This window comes from Quercus lobata, chromosome 1, assembly GCF_001633185.2.
Source record: "Quercus lobata isolate SW786 chromosome 1, ValleyOak3.0 Primary Assembly, whole genome shotgun sequence".
NCBI classification, from domain to species: domain Eukaryota; kingdom Viridiplantae; phylum Streptophyta; class Magnoliopsida; order Fagales; family Fagaceae; genus Quercus; species Quercus lobata.
The window spans coordinates 53,539,188-53,557,454 of record NC_044904.1 but is presented as its reverse complement, the minus strand read 5'-3'; the positions used below and the strand labels follow the sequence as shown (position 1 = coordinate 53,557,454).

The 18,267-nt window shown below is 40.6% G+C and overlaps 1 pseudogene across 1 annotated transcript; it reads left to right on the top strand.

Annotated features, from left to right (window-relative positions):
* Positions 1-11,635: 11,635 nt before the first annotated feature.
* On the top strand, positions 11,636-17,650 carry LOC115992324 (annotated as a pseudogene). The gene is made up of 5 exons (XR_004092477.1): positions 11,636-12,080; positions 12,677-15,535; positions 15,705-15,847; positions 16,291-16,789; positions 16,876-17,650. The product of XR_004092477.1 is annotated as an ATPase family AAA domain-containing protein At1g05910-like (transcript).
* The last annotated feature ends 617 nt before the right edge of the window (positions 17,651-18,267 follow it).

Here is an 18,267-nt window from a genome sequence, read left to right as displayed (position 1 = left end):
GTCAAGATTATGACGAAATTTTCATTCGGCTCTACCATTTTGCTGAGAGGTACCTGAACAAGTTATTGATGAACAGTGCCATAGGAATGCAAAATAGCTTAGAAAGCATATTGAGTGTATTCAAGAGCATTATCAGATCGAAAAATTTTGATGCATTTGGAAAACTGAGTTTCAACTATTTTTGCAAAATTAGAATATACTTGCAATAATTCAGAACGATATTTCATATTGAAAATCCAACTATAGCGAGAGTAATCATCAACAAAGACAACAAAATATCGAGACCTACCAATACTAGAGACAGAGGAAGCCCCCTAAACATCAGAATGAATAAGGTCAAAGATATCAGTGGATATTGATTCACTAGTATTGAAAGGCAAAGCTGATTGTTTTCCTAACTGACACGAAACACAATCAAAATTTTCTGTAGACACTGAACCTAACAAAACTCTAGAAACCAATTGTTGTACTCGAGAGGAAGATGCGTGACCAAGTCGAGCATGCCAAAGAGCAAGGGAAGGATTTGAAGAAACTGCAGTAGCTACAGCAACAGAAACAGGAGCAACAAGTGGAAGACGAAGGTTGTCCACGGGAAACATACGCCCAACTCTAGGACCGGTCCCAAGCTCCTGTCCCGTCCTCAGATCCTACACAATACATCCAGAATAATCAAATATAATGCAATAACCTAACTCAGCTAATTGTCCCATAGAAAACAAATTGTAAGAAAGGTCAAGAACATTAAAGACCCCAGGAACCGAAAGGTTGGAGGTCGAAACAGAACCTATATTATGACCAGACATTGTGGAACCATTTGCTGTGCGAATATTAAGAGGGTGTGGTGCAGGTTTAAGTTCAGAAAATAAGGACGAGTGAGGTGTCATGTGATTGCAACAAGCGGAATCCATAAGCCAAGAGGAAGGAGACATACCAGATAAAACTGAGAGAGAAGAGGAATAAGATGCATTATCAACCATACGAATGACATTGGCGATGATGTTTTTAAGGTCATCTGTGGACATGGTGACAGTGTGTTCTGAAGACTTAGACTATGCAGAGACGGGAGCCATTGGTTGGACACTCTCAGTGTTAGCAACAGTAGCAGCAGAAATTGAAACAGCTGATTTGTTGCGATAATAGCAAGTCTCAATATTGTGGCCAAAACATTTGCAAAAATTGCACAAACGTTTGCTGGATTTTCGGTGACGATTATTGCAACAAGAAGAAGACCTGTCCTTATTCTTCATTTAGAAGCAAAATATGCAAAAATGGACTGCAAAAATGAAATCTACGTGAAAAACTAGGCAAGAAGCACCTGGACTGCAAAAAGTCAACTCTGAGAAAAAAGTCAACGGTCAACCGCCAAAGTCAAAGTAAACGGTCAACTACTATGATGACGTTAGCAAGATAACGTAAGCAGAAGACCTCAGCTAGGGCTGATGTGTAAAGATGACGCCAGCGATGACGTTAGCAAGTGCACAGCGGCGCGTGAGTCAATCCTCGCCGGAGCTTTAGTCGGCGCGTGAGAGCGCGTGGGGGGTCCGATGAGGCCGATTCTTCTCCGGTGATGTAGATCGAAGAAAGATGATTCCGATGACGGCGGCGGTGAGTTGATCGGAGCAATACTGATGGCGCGTGAAGGGCATGTACCTATTCTTCCTGGCGCGGTCAAAATTACATTGATCGTCCCTACGGGTGGCCTTAGGGCAGTACCTCTCTGGGGTTCCTGATGGGTCTAGCCTTGATGACCACTAGAATGATGCAAAAAGTGCTTCAACTTTCCTTCTCGGACTAGCTGATCTAGATAGTTCCAGAGGTTCCTGCAGTTTTCCGTGGTATATCCGTGGTCCTGGTGGTATTGGCAATAAAAGTTCTGATTACGCCTTGTGGACTCTCCCGCCATCTTATTTGGCAACTTAAAGTATGGCTCATTCTTGATTTTCTCCAATACCCGATGTACTGGTTCTTAGAATGTAGTATTGACAGTTTGTGTGTTGGTTGCTCCGGATTGCCCTACGAAGCCTCTCCTCGAGTGGTTACTGTTATATCGGTCTGACTTGAAATCCCTCCTCTCTTGAGAGATAACCTTCTCTTTTTCCTTACCTTGCAGCTGGTCTTCCTCTACTTGTTTATACTTATCGATCCGATCCATCAGTTGGCGCACACTGGTGGTAGGCTTGCCAGTCAGAGGCTTCCTCAAGCCGTGCTCGGTTGGGAGACTACTTTTGAAGGTGCTGATGGCGACATCGTTAAAATTTTCGTCCATTTCATTTTACATCTCCCAATATTTGTCCGAGTAGGCCTTTAGAGTTTCTCCATCATGCATGGATAACAACAATAACGCACTCAAGGGCCGAGGAGCTCTGCTGTTTGTAACGAAACGGGAGCCAAAGGCTTGGGTTAGCTGCCTATACAAATCTATAGAATTCGTCTTTAAGCCATTGAACCACCTCATCGCCACTGGTCCCAAGCTAGATGGGAAAGCCTTGCACATCAGTGCCTCATTTTTAGAATGGACAGCCATCATTTGGTTAAATTGGCTCACATGCTCCACGGGGTCTGTTTTGCCATTATAAATGGTGAAAGTTGGCTGCTGGAATCGTCGAGGAAGTGTAGCCCCTTCTATGTGGCCTGTGAAAGGTGACTTAGAGAGTTGATCTAGTGCCCTGCTCATGGCATCATTTCCCAAGCCCCTAGGAGATGGGCTTTTACGTTTACGCCTCCGGTAGTGCTCTTCTTCGTAAGAGAAGGTCTCGCTTGGATGAGTCCTCGATCTTTGCCTATAGTCATCATCGCTTTCATCATCGGAGGGCATGTTAGGGCTAGAATGAGATCGCATTCGTTGTGCATGGCGCATCTTTCTCTTTAAGTCGTCTATCTCTCACTGCATGGCCTGCTTATCATTCTGTCTCTGGGATATGTGACTCCTAACTTCTTTTAGTTGCATGGCCCGGTTGTTATTTTGTCTCTGGAGCACGTGACTGCCCACACGAGAGTGGCTTCTACTGGTTTGAATGGTTTGCACACTTCCCTCTTGAAACCTTCCATTCTCTTCATTTCAATCACACTCAAGGTTGGTAAAGTTACCCTATTGTTGGGATCTAGCAGGTTCAGGCTGATGGGAGCCTGCCTGATGAGGGCCTGATCCTACTATGCTTGATCGTTGCCCTTACTAACACACAAGTTCTCCCCACAGACGGTGCCAATTGTAGGGACTGAGTTTGAGTATTCCTTCTATTAGATGAGTGGACTCAGGCCCAACTAGCCCAATACAATAAATTTATAGAGAATGGATTTAAGAACTAGGTCTTAGTGAGAGTTATAATAATTAGACATGGTTATGAGTGGGTTGAATAACAAGGACATGGACTAAAGTGTGAAATTCTGTCCTCAGCCCTCATCCGAGGAGCTTCTTGTTCTTATTATTTCTTCAGTGCTTGGTTACAAAGGTTTCAAAGATCATACAAATTGCTCTCGTATTCTCTATTTCTAATTCCCCATCCCCCTTTACTGGAGGATTTCTCACATTATATACCCCCTTCCAGTTGATCTTGGCCCTCCATCTGTTGATCATTCAGGTCACCACTCTAGTGCTTGTCTCATCAGCTGCCTTCTCAAACCTTTTATGAGTTGCAACAACCAAGGTAGCACTGCTCAAGGGTCATTTCCTCATTAATGCAGTCAGAACATTAGTTGTGGGCATTTAATGCGGAGGTGATAGTTTCTCCTTAAATTGCTCCTCCACCATGCTCCCATGGATGTCCTACTACACTTGTCCTTTTTCTTGGGATGCTCTGGGAGGCTGCCTTCGACGATGTGCCGCTTCTCCCTTTTATGATCTTGGTTGGCCGAGAACAGGATTGTCCTCGACGATGTTTCTTGGCAATTTGGGCTTTCTTCGTTCGTCCTCGGGCATTTCTTCCTCCTCGGCGTGGGTCTTGGGCTTAGTATAAAGTGGGTCGGGGTTGCCAAATTCCTTGACCCCACACATCTAATTAAGAATTTTTTTTAGAACCAATTAAGATTTATTTAATAATATATAAATACATTAGTTTTTAAGTTAGGCGTAAATGCACTTTTGGTTCCTACATTTTGAGTTCATTTCTATTTTGGTTCTTACATTTCTATTTTACACTTTTAGTCCCTAAAATGAAAAATGAGTTCCATTTTGGTCCTTACCGTTAGCCCACTAATGAAAATTACTTATGTGGCAACCTAAGTGTACTATTGGTACATTAAACTCTAACATTACTATTAATTTAATATTAACCGCAAAATATAAGGACCATTTATACCTTTTTAAGTTATACCAACATTATGAAAATTTTCTAACCAAGAAGCCATGGAAGTTGAACACTCCACGCCATCCAAAAGTAGTAGTGAAGAAGAAGATGAGCTACACTGCAGTGTTAAGAAATTTAAAGAAAGTAATGGAGCTAGTAGCTTTTTGCAGCGTAGGAAACTTGTGAGTTATAAGGATAGTCTTGTGGGAGACATTCCTAGAGCTTACGAACAAGCCTTCAGGTTTGACAAAAATTGGGAGGAAGAAGATTATGAGTCGAACACTGAACTGGAACCGCTGTTGGAAGATATGGCTGAAGTTAAATTATATAAAGAAACTAAAGCTCGTATTAGGGCACCATGGTCCAAGGCATTGATTGTGAAAGTGTTTGGTAGATCAGTTGGTTTTAACTACCTCACTTTCAAAATCAATGCGTTATGGAAATTGAAGGAGAAGATGGACTGTGTTAATTTGGGGTGAGATTTCTTTCTCATCAGATTCAGTTGTAGTGAGGATTTTGATTTTGTGCTCCGAGGAGGCCCGTGGTTCATTGGGGGGCATTACCTCGCAATTATGCCATGCGAGCCGTATTTCAAAGCCTTTGAAGCCAAACTTTCATTTGTTGCAGTGTGGGTTAGACTCCCTAAACTGCCAATGGAATTTTATGAGGCTTCAATTCTAAAGGAGATAGGGAGCGTGATCGGGCCTGTGCTTCACATAGACTCTTTTACTGCTTCGGAAACCAGAGGTGGGTATGCGAGGTTGTGTGTTCAGATTAATCTGGACAAACCTCTCATTACTTCAATTCGGATAGGCAGATTGGTGCAACGGGTTATGTATGAAGGTGTATCGTTACTTTGTTTCAACTGTGGACGGCTCGGCCATAAGAAGGAAAGCTGTTGTTATCAGGTAAAGCAAGTAACCACAGAGAAAGAGGTGCAACCAGCGCCAAGGACCGACAAAACTAGAGAAGAAATCCAGTTCGATGTGAACTACAGTCCGTGGTTGGTTGTCACAAGGAAAAAAAATCTGTGAGTAGAATGGGACATTCTAATAGGCAAACTAAACCAAACCAGACAAGTCATGTCAAAGCTAAGGGTATTTCAGACCTTTCTCAAGAGCATTATCTTGAGGAAACAAGAAAAGATCTTGACAAATCACATCATAGTGACTCGGCTGACTCAAACTTTGAAGCCTCACGTCCTATTGTAGCCCAAATTCAGAAAAAGGACCTTGAGATGGTAAACGATTGTATGGTGGAAGATTGGAAGGAAACTTCGAGCAGTGGATCCCAACAGATGACGTGACAGGGTGAAGGAAATAAATTAAAAAATTTGCACAAGACTAAAGCTAAAGGAAGCAACGGTTTAGGGGTTAAAGCTCAAAAAAATTTAAAGGGCTCTAGGAACTTAAAACGCCTAATATTCAATTTTGGGAGCAAGGGTGATCTTTCACAGCCATTAGAAGGTCAGAGAGGAAGTGAACAAGTTAAGAATGGAAGGGATGTGAAGCGCTCGAACCCTAGTGCCAAGAACCGACTGGGCTATTTGGTACAGGAGAAAAGTGGTGGTGATTCCAGACGAGGTTATAGCACAAATTCATGCAACACCAACAGAGACTCTGGGTTGGTTCAAGGAAGAGCTGGGACAAGCATGGAAGCAACTATTCCCCATAACTCCAATGAGCATCAAAACTGGGGATCTGTTGTTGGACCACAATGTGTGGAATCGCACGCCCAACCTGTGGTGGAAATTCCTCACGGACACTCCAACGATTTCCTGGGAAGCAGTAGAGGAGTTGAGCAGGCAGAGACGGCCATCGGTCATGCCCTATTGGGACGAATCCAGATGGTTAATCCAGGAAAGGAAAGTGGTGGATTTTCGGGGAATGGCTATGACTCATATGGGGAATCACACAACACTGAAGTTGATCCAAATCATGGCTCCAGTGCAGAGGTACGATGTTCTCCTGTGTTGCAAGGAGGATATCCCAAGCATTCTGAAGTATATGATAATATGGAAGCCAAAATGGAGAGCTTCCAAAAGCCTTTTGAGGAGGGTGGGATGGAGTATGGTGAAGTCGACGATAACAAGTGCTAACCCACCTGAAATTGAGATATCTTTAAGCCAATTTGTCAATATGAATATTTTATTATGGAATTGTAGAGGTGCTTTGAATGCTGATTTCGTAAGAATAATTTTTGAAATGGCAATTAATCATCGCCCTTCAATTATGGTTGTTACGGAGACGAGGGTTGGAGGAGACAGAGCAAGAAAAATTATTGAAGGACTGCCTTTTGATGGGTACATCACTACAGATACCGTTGGATACGCTGGGGGTTTGTGGATGCTTTGGAAGACACAGGAAGTTGAAGTGTCTCACCTCTCAAGCACAGAACAAGAAATTCATGCCTCTACTAAGGTGCACTCTTCTAACCTAACCTGGCTTATTTCTGCAATTTATGCTAGTCCTAGGTTATCTAAAAGACGAATTTTATGGAATAATCTAAAAAATGTAGCTCAACTCCATAATTTACCTTGGCTGATGTTGGGGGACTTTAATGAAGTTTTGTGTGGAGAAGATAAGTTTAGGGGAAATCAAGTGAACCTGAATAGAGCTCTTGAATTTAAAGAGTGTCTGGATGAATGTAATATGCTAGATTTGGGTTTTACGGGTCCCAAATACACATGGATGAATTGCAGGCCCATCACAAGTCTTATTTTGGAAAGAATCGATTGGTGTTTTGCAAATCCGGGGTGGAGACTCCTTTACTCAGAAGCTGTAGTTACCCATTTGCCTAGAACATTTTCGGACCACTGTCCGGTACTTTTGGAATTATGTAAATCTAGTGCCAATAATTTTACTAAACTGTTTCGTTTCCAAACGATGTGGCTTCTTCACCTGGATTTTTATAGAGTAGTGCAGCAAGCCTGGGTTGAGATTGAGAATAGAACACTACAAAGGGTAGTGGCAGATTTTGTTGATAGAGTTAAAAAATGGAATGTGGAAGTATTCGGCAACATTTTTGCAAAGAAGAGAAGGGTGTTAGTTAGACTGAATGGTGCACAGAAAGCCATTGCAGAGAACCCTAATGATTTTCTGTTAGATTTGGAAAATCAGCTTTTGTCAGAATATTCCCTTATTTTAATGCAAAAGGAAGAATTTTGGGCCCTTAAGTCCAAACGAAATGCAGCCTCTTTTGGGGACCGAAACACGTCCTTTTTCCATGTCTCCACTGTGGTGAGGTGACATAGAAACAAAACAAGGTGTATCAAGGATGCAGTTGGGAATTGGTTAACTGAAGATAATGAGGTAAAGGAGCATATAAGGAGTGGTTTTATAAATTTGTACACCACGGAGCTGAGGTGGTCCACTAAATCCTCGAATGTCTCTAATTTCTCTTGCTACTACTTCTCAGATGAGGTTAGAGCTAGGATTGATTGTGATGTTACGGTGGAGGAAATTAGAGCAAGTATTTGGGTTCTCAAACCGTTCAAAGCTCCAGGTCCTGATGGTCTACATGCGGGATTCTACCAACATTTTTGGATGGAGGTTAAAAATTCCGTTTGTGAGGAGATTAAAGAAATTTTTGTGCATGGTGTTGTACCGAGTTATCTAAATGAGACATTGATAGCCTTGATTCTGAAATGCCAAAATCCAGAATCATTGAGCAACTATAGGCCCATCAGCTTGTGTAACTCAATTTATAAAGTTATTTCGAAGATCATTGTGGCCCGAATCAGACCCCATCTCAGCAGCTTGATATCTCCTGTGCAGACTACTTTTGTACCTGGCCGAAGAGGAACTCATAATGTTATCATTGCCCAAGAACTCTTTCGTACCTTGGACAAAAAAAAGAAGGGAAGAGTCGGTTACATGGCTATCAAGTTGGACTTAGAAAAAGCATATGATAGGCTTGAATGGAGTTTTGTGCATAAAGTTTTAGAAGCTTTCCGTTTCCCTCTGAAACTCACTAAGATCATAATGAGCTGTATTGCGACTACTAGCATTTCCGTTTTGGTTAATGGGGATGCTATACAATCATTTGAGCCTTCAAGGGGTATTAGACAGGGAGACCCCTTATCCCCGTATATTTTTATACTGTGCATGGAGTATTTGGGTCACCTTATTAAGCAAAAGTGTGTTGATGGAGTTTGGACCCCTTTGAAGGCTTCCAAGAATAATGTAGGAATCTCCCACCTTCTTTTTGCAGATGATATCTTATTGTTTGGAAAGGTTGATCCCGCTGCCTATGAAGCAATATTGGAAGTGCTTGGGAAATTTTATGCTGAATCAGGCCAAAAAATCAGTTTGGAAAAGTCCCATGTTTATTTTTCTCCAAATGTTAGCGAAAGTTTAAATGAGGAAGTCTGTGATAAATTGGGCATTAGGGTAATGCATGATATTGGCAAGTATCTTGGATTCCCATTAAGACATAGAGGGGCTGCTCGTAATCCATATAAATTCATAGTGGAAAAGGTCATGAGTAAGCTTACAAGGCAAAGTATTTATCCTTTGCAGGACGAACGATTTTAATTAAATCTGTGATGTCCGCCATTCCTAACTATGTGATGCAAGGGGTGGCTCTACCAGTCCATGTTTGTGATAAATTGGATAAAATTAACCGGGACTTTTTATGGGGTTCCACAAGTGAGAAAAGGAGGATGCACATGGTTGGGTGGAGCAAAGTTATAAAGTCCAAGGAAGATGGGGGTTTAGGAATACAAGCGGCTAGGGCGAAAAATACTGCGCTGCTCTCTAAACTAAATTGGAGAATGTACCATGAACAAGATGCTTTATGGACCAAGGTGTTGCTTAAAAAGTATTGTTCCATTTCGAGAGCAAGGTCAAGGGATCCAGAAAAACTCCCTTCTTCTCCAAATTGAAAAGCCATAAACCTGGGGTTTTCTATCTTCAAAAAAGGTACCTAATGGGGTATTGGAAATGGTCATGGAGTGATAGTTTGGTTGGATAGCTGGATTAATGGTGAGTCTCTTCGTGGCATGATAGAGGGACCCTTAAAGCAAGAGGATGTTGAGTTGACTGTGGCTGCCTTATGCCGTGATTATGATTGGAGATGGGAAATCCTATCTACTAGATTCAATTAAGAATAAAGTTAAAGCTATCCCACTACAACTCTTTGGAAGTAGGGAAGACTCTATCATGTGGAAATATTCCAAAGATGGTGAATTCTCCACTAATTCAGCCTACCAATTAGCCAACCAACCTGATTCAGCAAAAAATCCTTTTATAGAGTAGTGGATTTGGAAATTGGATATGCTACCAAAGATAATAAGTTTTCTCTGGCTTTGTGTACATGGTAGCATACCTGTGAAGAGTGTTCTGGCAGCTAAGGGTATTAATTGTGATAAGGTGTGTCCTATGTGCAAGCAGCATGAGGAAACTATTGTACATCTGCTACGAGATTGTGAGGTTGTGCGTGATTTGTGGTGTAAGTTGGGAGTTCCTTATTCTCATATAAACTCCTTTAATGACAATTTTGCTAATTGGCTTAGAATTAATAGTTTGAGTATTGTTAGACACAACACACATATACCTTGGTGCACGGTGTTTTTATATGCGGTTTGGTGTTTGTGGAAAAATAGGAATATTGTGATGTTTGAAAATGGTATATCAAATCCTAAGCTAGACAAAGCCTGCCTTGGTCAAGCTAGGGAATTTCACTTTTGTGTGAGTAAGATTAACCAAGTAACCTCCAAAATACCCTTCCCTGTTAGTTGGAATAAACCATCATTTGGCTGGCACAAATTAAACACTGATGGTGCTTCCATTGGAAATCCGGGTAAGGCAGGAGGTGGAGGAGTTATTAGGGACTGCCATGGTGATTGGGTCAAGGGGTACTCAAGATCAATTGGGTATACCACTAGTGTACTAGCTGAATGGTGGGCATTGCGGGATGGGCTGATCTTGGCCATTCAATTAGGCATAAATTAGCTAGAGGTGGAACTTGATGCCAAGGTGATTGTGGAGTTGCTCAATGGTGCTGAATGTCCTAACCGGAGTTACTCTCCTTTGTTGAATGATTGTAGGTCCCTTATAGCAAGATTTGTGCAGGTCCGGGTGAGGCACAGTTTTAAAGAGGTGAATCAATGTGTCAACTTTTTGGCTAAAAGGGGCTGTGTTATGTTAAAAAATTTTGCTGAGTTTGATATTCCCCCCTTTGCTGATATGTATATTTTGTTAGACTCTGATAAAAATGGGTTGTACTATTATAGGCATGTTGTCAGTACTCTTGCCTCTGTGAGCAGTTTGTAATGTTTGTTTCTGGGTGTTAATATAATATCTATCCTATTAACCCAAAAAAAAAAAAAAGTTATACCAACATTTTTTTAGAAAAGAAACGAAAGAAGTTTAACTGTGTGTCCAAAGGGTTATAAGAGCATTTGCAGCAGTGTAGCTAAATAGTTATATTGCTATTTTAGCTACACCAAATCATAAAAAAGAGGCTGCAGCAAAGGAGCTATATCTAAAATTTTTTAGCTTTTTGCTACAGTGCACATCTATCTATAGATGTGCACTGTAGCTCAAAGCTAAAATGAAATATAATTTTTTATTCTGTGTTCACACTTCTTTTTTTATTTTTTATTCTTTCCTTCATTCTCCTTTCTTCGTCTCTCTCTTCTCATTGCCTCTCCATCTCTTCTTTCTTCCTCCACAAACCCACATACCCTTCTTTCTCCCTCAGAGACCCATTGCCGATCTGCCTGAGCCCAGCCACCACAGACCCGTTGCCGTCAACCCACGTTCGACCACCAACCTGACCCATTTCGGCCTCTTTTCTCTATTTTTGGCGTTTCGGTTTTGTGTTTCGGGCTGTGCTTGTGTTTCCGCTTTGTGTTTCGGCTTTGAGTTTCGGGCTTGCTTGTGTTTCGAATTTGTGTTTCTAGCTGGGTTTTTGTTTCGAGCATGGGTTTCGGTGTGTGGTTTCGACATTTGGGTAGCTGGATTTGGGATTGGTGGGTTTCGGCGTTTGGCTGTGGCTGATTTTGTGGTGTGCTGTGGGTTTGTTTTGTAGTGCTGTGTTGGTGCCTTGGTGGTGGTTGTGCTGCATTTTTTTTTTTTTTCTGCTGTAAACTGGTGGCCGGTGGTGGTGATGGTGATTGTTGTGGCTGTGGTTGTGGTTATAACTGATGGTAGAAATGGTTGTGATGGTTGCTGTGGATTTTTTTTGGGTAATGAATTATATTATTTTATTGTGGTAATTATATTATTTTATTGTGATGTTTATATTATTTTATTATATTAAAAATTAAAATAAATTTACTGCTAAAGCATGTATATAAGTAAAATAAATAAAGTAATTTTCAGTGAACCTAAATTTTTTAGCTCCACTATGCTAGCTTTTCCCATTTCCTCACAAGTCACAATTCACGCATCCCCATGAAAGACTTCCCAGTTCTCTCCATGGACGAGCTCAATGTCTGAGCAGACAGACCCATGATATCAAAGCCTTGATAGAGAATGCGACGGGTTTAGAGTTTATCTTTTTGTGGGCAGAGGAATTCGGCTGCTCACTCGCTCGCTAAGTGGGGTTCTCAATCTTTTTCCGGCTTCTTTAAGTCCAATGAATCTTCCTCAAAGTTTTTCTAGCCTAGTGCTCTCAGAGAGGCCTTAAGTTATTTTTGTTTGGTGTTTTGTCTTTTGTTTTGCTTTCTGCTTAGGGCAGCTAGTCTGTGTAGCTGTTTCTTGTTTGTTAGGTTACGTTTCAGCAACAAAAAAAAGGACCCATGATGCCGAGATAGAAGTTATGGGCGGTGGAAAATCTCAATCTGTCGAGGTTTGAGTTGTGATTTTGTTTTTGTTTTTGAATAAAGACTGGTGAAAGCTATAAAATCATATGCGTGTGTTATTGTGAATCTTCTGATGAGACTTTGTGTGGCTTTTGTTGCTGTTGTTGTTGTTGTTGTTCTTTGTGAGAGTTGGTAGGTTTGAAAGAAATGAGATTGCCAAAATGTTTGTTAGAACTTTTCATTTATTTTATAATCCCAACATTCTGTCTGATTAGTAAAAAAATTAAACGTATATTGATAAGTATTTATTTTATAATCCCAACATCCCCACCCCCCACAAAAAAAAAAAAATTTCATAAACGTTACTTGGAACTCCTCAAACTTTTCATAAACTTTATTTATTTATTTTTATTGTTTTTGTGAGATTTGGTAATGGTAGGAGTTGATTTTTTTTTTTTTTTTAAGGTAAACTGGTTGGGTTTAAGAGAAATAAGAGAACGGAAATTCTATCTGATTTGTATATTGCTAAATATTTAGTTTATAATCCCAACATTCCATAACTCTTCTGATAGAAAAAAAAATTTCATAAAAATGTTACTTAGAACTTCTCACACTTTTCATAAACCTTTTGATTTCCTCACAGGATTTGTAAAGAATTTGCTTGAAGAAATCAAGAGGAGGAGGAGAGGCAATGGCGGTGCGAACGAGCAATAGGCTGCAGAGGCGGCCAAAGATGTACAGAAGGACGTATATGTACTATACAAGTAACATCAGGAAGCAAAAGAGCAGGAGCAAGAGCAAGACCAGCAGGACTACCGTATCAGAGATTGTCAAAATGCTGTGAGTCCACACTACTCCCAATAATGAGGAGGATTACACTGAGAGTTCTTCTGGAACAGAGAATGAAGAAGAAGAAGAAGATTTAATGAGACCCTCCATGACTATGAGTCACGATGATGATGAGTTATCATCTCCCAATCGTAGTAGGAAGATTAATATGGAGGAGACTAAACCAACAATACCTAAAGCAATGGCAAGAGAAGAAAAACGGTTGCGTGTAGTGTCTGATGATGATGATGAGCAGCAAGGTACTTCTACTACTTCAGTAAAGAAGAAGGCTGGTCAAGATGATAACATGGTTAATAATAATAATGGGAATGATGTTGACAATAATGACATTGACTCAGATGATGATAAAGGTGAAGTTGAAGGTGAAGATAAGGGAGAGGATGCAGTCCAAGGTGATGATGAACAAGAGGGAAGGAGGAGAGATGATCTCCGAAATTGTGCAGATTTAAAAAAACTGTCTATGGAATGAGAAGGTACTTTAGTAGAGAAGGCCGATCAATATCATGACATGGATAATATTGGGAATGATGTTGACGATAATATTGACGCAGATGTAGATGATGGTCAAAATGAAGACAATGATAAAGTTGAAGGTAAAGACGATGGAGAGGAAGCAGTCCAAGGTGATGTTGAACAAGAGGGAAGGAGGAGATACAATCTCCGAAATGGGGTTTGAAGGTACTTCAGTAGAGAAGGCTGGTCAAGATCATGACAAGGTTAATATTGGGAATGACGTTGTCGATAATATTGATGCCGTCTCAGATGATAATCAAAATGAAGGTGAAGGTGAAGGTGAAGGTGAAGGAGAGGTTGCAGTCCGAGGTGATGATGAACAAGAGGGAAGGAGGAGATATGATCTCCAAAATCGTGCAAATGTTCAAAAACTGTCTATGGAATTAGAAGATGAGGGTGAAGATGATGAGGATGATGGTGAAGGAGAGGACAATGGCGATGATGAAGAAGAGAGAAAAGAAGAACAAGAGGGAAGGAGGAGATATGATTTGCGAAATCGTGCAGATATACGAAGACTGTCTATGCAGGAAGAAGGTAAGCCATGTCCAAGACCAATAAGATCTCCTCGAAGAGTATTACACCAAGGAATGGGAATTAATTATAAGGTTGGTAGGGGTGTAAGGAAGGGTAGTGGATCAAGAGTTCATAAGCGTCCAGCTGAAGATTCTTCTGATGATTCTCTTCTTGTGGATGAGCTGGACCAAGGCCCTGCAGTAATTCCCAGCGGTGGGGGAGGTGGTGTGAGCAGATCTGGACTTCCTTGGCTTCTTGTGGGACTAGAAGAGATGCGTGGGACAAGTACAGTATGGGGATTGAATGATGTTGCTGCATATTTATCAGGTTTGGATCATCAGAATCAAGGTGATGCTTTTACTGCTGGCCTGAGCTCTAAGGTAGGGGCAGACATTCAACCTTTACAGGTTGATGATCAGAGTGTTAGTTTTAATGATATTGGTGGGCTTTCTAAATATATTGATGCTTTGAAGGAAATGGTTTTCTTTCCCTTATTATATCCAGATTTCTTTGCAAGTTATCACATCACCCCACCAAGAGGAGTATTGTTATGTGGTCCTCCTGGCACTGGGAAAACATTAATTGCCAGAGCATTAGCCTGTGCTGCCTCAAAGGCTGGCCAGAAAGTGAGTTTTTACATGCGTAAGGGAGCTGATGTTCTAAGCAAATGGGTTGGTGAGGCCGAAAGACAATTGAAACTACTTTTTGAGGAAGCACAAAGGAATCAGCCCTCCATCATTTTTTTTGATGAAATAGATGGACTTGCTCCTGTGAGGTCTAGCAAACAAGAGCAAATTCATAATTCTATTGTGTCTACGTTGCTTGCTTTAATGGATGGTCTTGATTCTCGTGGACAAGTTGTTTTAATTGGAGCAACCAACAGGATTGATGCCATTGATGGAGCCTTGCGATGCCCTGGTCGATTTGATCGTGAATTTAACTTTCCTGTGCCTGGTTGTGAGGCACGTGCCGAAATATTGGACATTCACACTCGAAAATGGAAACATCCTCTTTCCGAGGAATTAAAATTGGAACTTGCAGCTTCTTGTGTAAGCTACTGTGGAGCTCATTTAAAAGCTCTGTGCACTGAAGCTGCCATCTGTGCTTTTCGTGAAAAATATCCTCAGGTTTACACAAGTGATGACAAATTTATGATTGATGTTGATTCAGTAGAGGTTGAGAAGTATCACCTTATTGAGGCCATGTCAACAATTACCCCAGCTGCTCACCGTGGTGCTGTTGTGCACTCTAGGCCACTATCTTCAGTAGTTGCGCCCTGTCTACAAAGACATCTTCAGAAAGTCATGAATACTATATCAGATATATTTCTTCCAATTGCAATGTCATCAGAGTTGACCAAGCTTTCTATGCCCTCCTATAGTTTTGCTGCTGTCTATAGGCCGCGACTTCTGATTTATGGTGGTGAAGGTACTGGGCTGGATAATATTGGGCCAGCAATTTTACATGAAATGGAGAAATTTCCTGTTCATTCCCTAGGACTTCCATCTCTTCTTTCGATCCTAGTGCAAAGACACCAGAGGAGGCACTAGTACATATATTTGGTGAAGCAAGGAGAACTACTCCATCAATACTCTATTTGCCTCAGTTCAACCTTTGGTGGGATAATGTGAGTGATGATTTTTGCATAACTGATGTGGATTTCATGCTAAATATACCATTTTTGCATGCTTAATTCATATTTATTTTTTTAATGTGCTTCAAAAATCCTTGATCTACTACTCTGTGTTGCTTCTCTGCTGTCTAATTTTGATGGGCTTGACATTGCGCACTTGCAGGCACACGAGCAGCTCAGGGCTGTCCTGCAGACTTTGCTGGAAGAACTGCCTTCTGACTTGCCTATATTGTTACTTGGAACATCCTCGGTTCCACTTGCTAAAATTGAAGATGTGCCTTCTTCAGTATTTTCTCACCGTTCAGTGTATGCATTCCTCTCTCTCTCTCTCTCTCTCTCTCTCTCTCTCTCTGTTTTTGGAAAGCTATTTTCAAATAGTAATCTGGTACTTATTTAAATGTTGGTAATTTTCATGTTAAAAAATCATGTATTTCAATTCTTTCAATAGTCTTATATTGGAGACTCTGACTCTGAAAACTTTATTTCTTCTCTTTTGATGCATATTTTTCAAATGCTTACTAGATGTGCACTATGGTTTTTACTCAACTTAGCGTTTTTGGCTAATGTTAATAGTTTCTAAACCCGATACATTGAACCTAAAATTTGTGAAGTACGTCTTCTTATGAAACTTTATTTTCTTGAGAACTTTTATTCATAAGTCAATTATATCATATCAGAAGTTCTTTTCATGCCTATAGTTAATTTTGTACTCTAATGTTTGTTATTGTTGTTTTCTTGTTTGGGATCAGCTACCAAGTCAGCAAACCAGCCACCGAAGACAAATCATTGTTTTTTGACCGCGTAATTAAAGCTGCTTTGTCAGAGGGCATGACAAAAAAATCGCCCAGGTCAGCCTCCCAGCTCCCTGAACTTCCCAAGGCACCAAAATTGCTAAGTGGTCCAAAGGTATCTGAGTTAAAAGCCAAGATAGAAGCTGAGCAGCATGCCCTTCGCCGATTGCGGATGTGCCTTAGAGATGTTTGCAACCGGATTTTATATGATAAACGGTTTAGTGCCTTCCATTATCCGGTCTTGGATGAGGATGAGGATGCTCCAAACAACCGTTCAATCATTCAGAACCCTGTGGACATGTCTACTCTACTTCAGCGTGTGGATTCTTAGCAGCATAGTACGTGTTCAACATTCTTGCAAGAAGTAGATCTCATTGTATCCAATGCCAAGGCTTACAACGGAAATGATCATAACGGCGCTAGGATTGTTAGTAGAGCTTACGAACTTCAAGATGCAGTAAGTTTATATGTTCATTCCTTTTTGAGTTCTGGGTGCTCGCTTATATGTCATAAACTTATTCCCTATTTTTGTTTCTACCTCAGGTGCATGGGATGCTTTCACAAATGGACCCTGCATTGGTTGCCTACTGTGACAAGATTGCTGCCCAAGGTGGTCCTATGCATTTGCCAGATGATATGGCAGGTTATACTTTTACTTTGCCATCATCTAACCCTGTTGTGCAGCTGGGAAGTACTGTTAGCAGAGCAAGTGCACTACTTCATAATGTCCACCAACTAGAGGTTAATCTGGATCAAAGTTATGATGGGGCAATCATGAAACGACCAAAGAAGAATGCTGATATTGCTACACTAGCTACAGCTTCAACAGCAGAAGATAAGTCTAAGGCATCATCAAGATTCACAACTGCAGGCAAAGTCATCTAAGGAACCCGATCAGACAGATGACACAAATAATCCTGAAAGGCCAGAAACCTCGTCTGCTGATGGTAATCAGCATGAAACTTCTACAGAAGATGTCATAATGTCTGATGGTGATAATATTTCAAACCAAGTGGAATCTGTCAAGCTGCTTTTTGTGGAGAATACAGCTAGCTACAACATTCCACAGCTTGAAAGGCTTTACACACGAATAATGAAGGGTGTTTTGGAAACCAAAGCCAAAGTAAAAGATGATCTTAAGCCTTCAATTTTGAAGTATTTGTTGAAATTTGCCGAGGATGAGGCAAATTTCTGATGCGCTTACATACAGTATCAATTGACGTTTCCTCTATATGTATGTGAAGTTGGGATAGTTGTAGAGAGACAATACATGCGTTCATTGCTAATTTTAACATTGTATGGGTGACCACTTGAGTAAAGAAGCTAATATATATTTGGCAAAAATTCAAAACTGAACTTGTAACTTTTAGCTTTTATCATTTCACTCCTTTAACTTTCTGTTTTGTCATTTCAGTTTTCTAAGTTTCAATTTTTGTTAATGTAGTGTTCTATTAGACATCTGTTAAGTGGTGCCGTTAAGTGTTTTTTTTTTTTTTTTTTTTTAATTTTCGTAATTAAAAGAAAATAAAAATATGTTATTAAAAAAAAAAAAAAAAAAAGAAGAATGAAAACATTGAACGTTTCGATCCACATCAGTCAAGCTGGTATTCAGGTCGGCAATGCTTCCTGGGAACTTTACTGCCTTGAGCATGGCATTCAAGCCGACTCTCAACTCAAAAGATGGTTCTGAGTTGTGTGTAGCCACTACCCACATGGTAGAGGTAATTCCTGAGAACTTTACTGATGTGGATTTGTTTAGCACCCATGGACCATGGTAAGATAGGTCACTATACGATGAAATGGTCCTAAATACGCCTATCTTTTCCTCTACTGATTTATCCTTGGGTTTTCCTTTAACTTCTTATACATGAGTTTAACAACTAGATTGTTTAATCATACCTGTCTCTGGGTATCGTTTTCTTGTCCCATGGACAT